The following is an 8,376-nucleotide window of genomic DNA, read 5'->3' on the forward strand; positions in this document are numbered from 1 at the left end:
CTTGAAAGTAAGTTCCATTTAAATCAAATATTTACTTCCAAGAACGATGGAGATGCCAGGTGCCTGTCTTGCAAAATTATTTCACATTCATTCTCCCTTAAATATTGAAACATAAACGGCAAACAAAGAAAGGTCAGATAGCAGATGGGAAGGGATGCACATTCATGGGCCAATGGACCATATGGAAGGGCAGGTCCCACAATAAGCAAAAGCAATAAGATGAAGTGTTCATCTACAGGTGTCTCCCCAGTTACATGGGGGTTATGTTACCAAGTACTGCATGTATACGTGAAATTGTGTATAGTGGGGAACACCATCTAAGAAGCCTGTAAACACCCTCTAAACCTCTGGAAACCCTTGGAAACCCCCTTTAAAATGCAGCAGCACTTACCAGACTGGCATGAATGGTGGCAATGGTGGTTCTCAGTCTTCCACATCTCTGGTACCCTGATGTGCTTGGCTGTGGATCAGATTCCAAATGGGACATATAAACATCAAAAAGGAAGGGGAGATCCCAGAGGGCCTGCTCCTTCCACCTTAATTTTCAGCCCTCCAAACAGAAGCACCATTTGAGGCAGCTGCAGCCACCACCATCTTAATCTCCCCAGAATGTCTTTGTGCCTCATCATACGGCCAAGAGACATTCTGTAGAAATCAAGATGGCGGCTCAGGCTATCCCCAGTGCTGTCAGATCTGTTGCCTTCTAATAAATCCACAGTGGAGGCCATCAGGGCAGTGCTGAAGAGGCCAGAAAGCACCTTACCCATACACCCGCTAATACTTGGCACTGGTCCTGATGTTGTGGTTGGTCTTCATTAACCAGTAACACTATGGTTATGCCAAATTATGCCAATGGAACTTATGTAAACCACATCAAAAACAAATGGACAATGCAAAAACAGTCACAAAAAAGCCCCACCTACTGATTTTTGAACTCCCCCCCTCGTTGCTTTTTATAGCTACAAGAAAGACCCTTGCAAACAGTGAGAAAGAACCCAACCTCTCCAACCACACTGTCATTTCATGACCACTCATTTAAATGTCATAGACAAGTGTCAAGATCAGAACCTGGAAAACAATGAAACATAGATTACAGCACTGTTTATCTTGGCTAGATCCCTATGCCAAGGTAAGGCATTCTATACCTGAGCTATTACTCACTCAAAGTGCCCTGCCTAGTCTTTTCCTGAAAATCTTCAAGGATGACAATTCCACCTAAACTGCTGCTGCTGCTACTACTACTACTACTACTACTACTACTTATTATTATTATTATTATTATTATTATTATTATTATTAGTTGTTGTTGTTGTTGTTGTTGTTGTTGTTGTTGTTGTTGTTGTTGTTGTTGTTTAAATTTATGTCCTGCATTTCAACCCAAGGGCTCCCAGGATAGTAAACAACAATCCATTAAAACACAACAAATCAATAGAATATAAAAGTAATGCCAACAACAGCATTATAAAACAGCAAAAAAAACCATGACTCTTCATATCTAGCAGCTAATCAAACTGCTCTTAAGTGACCCATCCCATAAACCAGCTAACGCAAATGAACAGTCATTTAAAAAAACACATAATTATTTAGGACAATCGTATGCACTCATTTGAGTCACTGGGATTTGTGGCTGATGTAGGCAGCTATCTGTCTTGTGTTTATTCCTATGCCTGTGGGACCTGCTCCTGATTAGAGAAGAACAAGCCAGATAAACCAAGCTTTGTGTGGCATTGCAAACTATCCCAGTGTGGGTTCTGCTGGTGTGTGCAAAATATAACTTCTGCTCATGGTAAATGAGACGAGTAACCCACTTGCCATAAGCAGGGAGGCACCACAACAGTCAGAGGTGGGGAGAAGGACCAGGAGAAACCATATGAAGCTTCTGAAGTCTCTCAGCCCCACTCACCTCACAGAGTATTTGTTGTGGGGGAGGAAGCGAAAGGAGATTGTTAGCCGCTTTGAGACTCCTTAGGATAGTGATAAAGCGGGATGTCAAATCCAAACTCCTCCTCTTCTTCTTCTTCTTCTTCTTCTTCTTCTTCTTCTTCTTCTTCTTCTTCTTCCTAATCATGAGTCAGGCCAACAGTCTATTTAGCCCTGCATATATTATATATTAAGCATAAGCAAAAAAACTTTAAAAAGAAATAATGTTTATATGTCCCTTAACGCCCCCACCCAAAAAAATATTCCCTTATCATGTATTTCATATGTACCGTATTTTTCGCTCTATAAGACGCACCAGACCACAAGATGCACCTAGTTTTTGGAGGAGGGAAACAAGAAAAAAAATATTCTGAGTCTCAGAAGCCAGAACAGCAAGAGGGATCCCTGCACAGTGAAAGCAGCAATCCCTCTTGCTGTTCTGGCTTCTAGGATAGCTGCGCAGCCTGCATTCGCTCCATAAGATGCACACACATTTCCCCTTACTTTTTAGGAGGGAAAAGTGAGTCTTATAGAGCAAAAAATACGGTTCTTTTTTATTCTAGCTGTGGCTCTCTGTGGTTACAAGCAAAGTGTCTCTCCCAGTTCTGCTACCCAAGGTCATTTAACTGGAGGTTATAGCTGCAGATCTCTGCGTGTGCTTGACCATGACAACACAACCCTATGCATGCTTACTTGGAAGCCCAATTGCTTTCAATGGGACTTCCTCCTTAATGTGTCTTTAGGGTTACAACCTGACTTATGGTCTCTCTAGTGAGACAAATGTGATCACCAACTCTCCATCTATTTGTTTAGATGAAACTAGATTGTCGATTGGGCAGATAGTGAAGAACTTCTTCCTAATCTTTTAGCCAACCTTCCTGTTCCCTGACACTTTTCTCAGGAGGCTTTCCTATTTTTATTTCTACTATTTATGTATTTTATACAGCACAATTAATGCTGGTGGTAATTCATGTCCATGGGAGAAACAGCAGTGGGGGTTAACACTGTGAGCCCCTTCATCATATGTCCAGGTTGTACTTGTGTGTAAATAAAGGAAATATCATAAAGACGCCACAATCTCCGCTGTCCCTCGTTCCAAGGAAACCAAACCCCGGGTTAAGTGCCTAGAACCCTTGAATCTCACACCACTCTGAGATTGGGGTGGCATGTAATAATACTTAAATGGTCCATTTTAGCAGGAAATGGTAAAGCATATGCCTAGTTCTCCCATATAAATCAATGGGGTGTGTATATGCTGGACTTTGGCTGTTTTGTGCCCAGAGTAAACAGTTCCATACATTCACATAGACATCACCATCAATCTCTCTCCTGAAAAATGGTCATAATGATAATGTGATCTTTATAGTGACCACTAACCACATTGTTAAGTGATGAACATGGGGTTGTTTTTGACCTGTGCACTCTTAACATTTTTCTTTGCTCTTATTGGTTCCTTGTTTTCACACCAAGCACTGCAAATGCTCATTGTTCTGGAAATGATCCTATAGAAAAAAAAGATAAATATTAGATGCATCCATATATTACAGTGTATACTATGCTCTATGGAACACTGTATTATGCTTATTGCTGTTCCTGTGATAAATAGACCTACCTTAAGAACAATTTATTCATATATTAATGTGCCTTGTGGGATACATAATCAGCTTCATTAGAGGACATTATTATGGTAAATCTCTGCAAAAACATCTTGCATAACAAGACAACAAGATCAATAAAAAGCCTCATCATATGTGTATAATATTGGTAAAAGGCCGTGGATTTTACAAATGTTAATACTGAGTTCTTTTTAAACTGTGCTCACAAAAATGCTGTGGTATTCAATTGCAATTCAGGTTGTACAAGGATGTTAAGAACTTGCACCTCAACAGCATCCCTTCACCAGTGCACTATATCAAGGAAGCCACTTCAGAGAGCAAGTATGTATGTGATTCCCTGCTGGTCTTCCCTCCTACCCACCCACCCAACATCTCATACTTGGTAGATTAGTAGTTTGTTTGTTTTTTAACCTTATCTACTAGTGCAAATGTCCAATCAGAGCCCTTCTCTATTTTAGGCAATGTCAGATGATGTGTACCACAGTAATTTTACTAGGAAGGTAGTTAAGCAAAGTAAGCACAAATATATCAGGTTATCTACATGGCAATCAATCCAGTCTCCAAGTTGCCTTCTTGTATGAGGCTTCTTGGCACAAATGCTTCTTGGCTTCATCATTCTCTGATCACATTACAATAGGGAATGAAAGTCATGTGATTCATTGAATACATATTTTCCATAAGCTTGTTCCAGTGCCTTGAATCATGTTTACATTCACAGTTATTCCAAAACAACCATCCATTATCATCCATCGCTGGTGTCTGATGTGATAGTTAACAGCTTTCTGCATTTTAAGTGAAGTTCTACATGAAATCTGAATTATTATTGGGCTTAAATATCGTAACACATTATTTAAATGCAAATTCTACCTGAAAAATTCCATCTTGTTGCTACAGTCACTAGTAAACAGCCAGAGACCAAACAACCTGTATTCCTAACTCTTTTTAGACCTGTGGTTGTTGGCAGTAATTTCAACCTTAATGTCTATAAACCATTAGTACCTGCAATAATCTCTGCCCTAGCCAGTTGATCCAATTGCTGATAGTGCAGTTCAGTCATAAAAACAGGACTGGGGAAACTCCAGATGTTGTTGGCTTACAACTCCCATTATCCCTGACCATGGGCCATATTCAGTGGTGGGTGGAGCCCAGTAGGACCAGAAGATAGGTAAGTCAACAGTAGGTGGAGCCAGTGGCAATGACAGGTGGAACCAACTAATTCTAATTCTGTCTCTGTAGTCCTTCCTGCTGAGTTCCACTACAGCAACACTGAGACTAAGATGGAGGAAGCTGACAAACAGTGGGTTCACCCCAATGGACCAGCCTCCATTGGTCATACTGACTAGTGGAATAATGGGAGTTGCAGTCCAAAAACATCTAGAGGGTTACAGTTTCCCCATCTCTGCACAAATGCCCTCCTAATACAACTCCAAGTTTGCCAAACTGTGCCCCATATCCTTGCATCTCCCAAGCTCTCTTCAGCTCTCATATCTCTTCAGCTCTTGCCTAGCTATACCCCAGATTTGCTTCATGTCACTGCAGTCTTGCATTCCCTTCTTCTTGGCCTTTCCTGCACCACCAGTCTTCTTATATTTGAGTGGAACCTGATCCCTGACATTGCTGAAACATTTTCCCTTTGAACATTGGGGCTTGGTGGAAAGATTCTTTGGGGCAAAATTTTAATGTGTGCTAGATTTAGGTCTAGGCTAAATCCTGCTGTGCTACAATTTACCACTTGTTAATTCCCCTTTACAAAAGCCAACTGGAAAACCTTCCCTTGAGTCATTCTGGCCTGAAAAATTTAAAACCATTTGCAAAAAAACCACCACTTTTAAAATGACCAATCAGGTTTTGTCTTGAACCCTGATGTAGCAATATGACAATCCTCAGCATGAGCAAAACTAACTCACACACTAGGTTACCTAAGAAAAATTACCTGAAGAGTTAAGTCTCAGCCATTCAATATATGGTCTGTGGCCAACTGTAATGCCAGAAAAAGCCCCAGATCCCATTTTTTAAAGCAACATTTGCTTTTCCCCATAGAAAGTTGCTTAAGTCTCTTGTCTAAGTCATCTGGAACTATTTACTCTGTTGGAATGTTTATGCATTGCACCTGTTCTCTTATTGTGCCTGTCTGGACTCAAGCCCACAGTGAGTCTTGAACTGGCAACCTCCCGAATCTCTCTGGCAGGGCTTCAGTTTGTTCTTCACACACCCACTCAGCTCTGGCCAAAATAAGAAACTGATATGAGTCCAGCCACAATAGTCAAGGAAGCCTCTTTGTACCATTAGGTCAGGCTCCGTACCCTGCAATGCTTATAAAAACCTCTGGGTCAGGTTTGCTTACTGGCCTGAACAAATAGGAAACCTGTTCTGGCTAGAGACTGTTGTCACTTGGTTTCCCTCGTCCGTCTCAACTTCTCCTGCCTCAGTTTCAGAGTTGGGTCTGACAGCAGCCTTTTGTGTGAGAAATCATAATATACAGTGTGGCCTTTGGGCCAAATGGATTTCTTGCCCCTTCTAGTACTGTGGCATTATGAAAAGGGCATCCTAATACAGTAAACCAGGTGTGACTCCTGTGTGAGAACTCTTCTAGGGCAAAATTATTGCTAATAAGAAACAGTTCAATTTGGAAACAGCACAGCAGCTCTATGGATCATCAATAAATGTCCTGTTTTTGCAACTTGAACAGGCCTGGAATAAGCAAAACAGATCTGTAGGCTGTTTATATCTGTATGGAATATAAAGACACTGCCTTTGGCTTAATGGCATGTGATCTGAATAAGACCTCTGCTCTGCACACTGTGATACCAGCACCCAGATGGCCTAAATATCAAAGCCACCTGAGCTCTTTACAGTCACAGCTTAGATGCTGGGATGCAACCTTTATTATGTCGTGAAGTTGTATCAAAGCAGATGCTTGTCTGTCCTACACAGTAGTCTCCTGGTTGGAACAAGCCCTTCTGTGCAATAAGCAGATCCACATTGATTTCCACACAGTCCTCCCCCCCCCCACTTTTTTAACAGACAGGCAAGATAAAGTAGGTCAAATAGATTTCCAAGCACAAATCAAAATAGAGAAGCAATTTGTGTATCAGCCGCTTCTAATAGATTCTTTGTTATTTTCATACACCTGGCGCATTGCAGCTGAATGGAGGTTTCAAATTCTTCTATCAATACAGATGATGCTTGAAGTTTGATGGGGAAATAAATGATGATTTGCCAGTTAGGTCTCCTAACAGAGGTAGACAAGGATGCTGAGTACCACGGATAAAGCCATTCTTTAAAAAAAAGGATTTGAAAGAAAGGATTTGTTTCGTTAATTGTTTTAATGAATTTCCCACAAGGTATAGGTTAAAACAAACAAACCCTGTGGCCTACGTTAATGATCAAAAGTTAAGAAACTCTTTGGAAATAACTAAGAAAAGGGATGATAAATTATACCAAAAGACCGAATCCCTATTGTTTCGCCATTTATACACATTTAAAATGCAATTTTATGTGTCATTAGTAACATGCGTGTACCCATTGGCTGTCAATGAGATTTGCCAAAGCATAACTGATGACAGGTTTGCATCCTCGGAGACTGAAAGTGTTATCAGACATGAAGTTTAAATAGTTGCTTGTGCTTCTCTCATGCTATTTATGTGAGTGTGTAATCCTTGTTAAGTGCAAAACGGGAAGGAAAAGAGAGACATTTGTCATTTGAATGAGCATTCTGGCCAGCACAGGCTTCACATCTGCATTACAAAGCAATATTTTAAAAAACACTACAAGTCTCATGTGTGAAAAGACCCAGAGGATGGAAAAGTTTTCAAGCATTGACATCTTGCCTCCAAGGGACACCGCCAGCACAAATCCTGTTGACTTCAGTGACACCGCCAGTTGAGGGCATTGTGAGGACTAAGCTGTTCTTTATGACAATTTGTATTATGCTCTGCATTCGCTTTGTCATATTAAAATAGGTTCAGTATTCTAAACGGGATATCCATTACTAGGGCATTAGGGCACTACAGCTGAAGCCTTTTGAGGCAGAATGAAAATGGCAGTGCACTTATACTAAGCTGTTTCTAGCAGACATTCAAATGTGACTTACAATCTAAGCAGTATTAGAAATAGATACCAGTGCTCTCTACAGGAGTCACAGCAGAGACAAGGATGTAGAGTCGGTGTCCACACACTTTCTCAATTAATTAATTTTAGTTCTGGTTTGGATTATAGTGCTCATAGAGTTAAGGTGAATAGCAAAAACAAAGCGCCTTCATGATAACCCTTAATGTACTACAGCTTATAAAAATGGCGGGGAAAATGGCAGGAAAATAATTAAGTAGGAAATGGCTGGATGGGAATTGGGGCACTCAGTATCACAGAATGTTAGAGGTTCCCAAGTTTCGCCAACAGATTGTGTGGCTACGGTATCTTGAGTGCAGCCTAACTATTCAAATCAGATCATGATAGTAAAATCTATTACTAGTCAAGTGTTCCTTGAAGAAATGTTATGTTGGGTCTTTTTACCAGATCAGAGTACACAAAACTTTATGTGTATTATGATTTAGATTCAAACGAAGCGGGAAAGTGTGGAGAGGGAGACGGATTGTGAAATTTTACCAATTTTGTTCTCTCTTGCTTTGTATGACTATCTGAAGTATTAGAGTGTCATATTTAAGATATTGCTAATAATATGTATTAAAGTCTTGTGTGAGTAAGCTAGTTGTAGGCTTCCAGTGCAAACTAGGATTTAAGCATGCCTTCCAGGGAGGCTTTTATTACATCCCCAGAGAGGTCTCCGGGGTAAGAGACAGGCTAGTATTCATAAGCCAACTGCAGATAAGGGCGCACCTTT

This window comes from Podarcis erhardii, assembly GCF_964252035.2.
Source record: "Podarcis erhardii genome assembly, chromosome: 5".
Classification (NCBI taxonomy): Eukaryota; Metazoa; Chordata; class Lepidosauria; order Squamata; family Lacertidae; genus Podarcis; species Podarcis erhardii.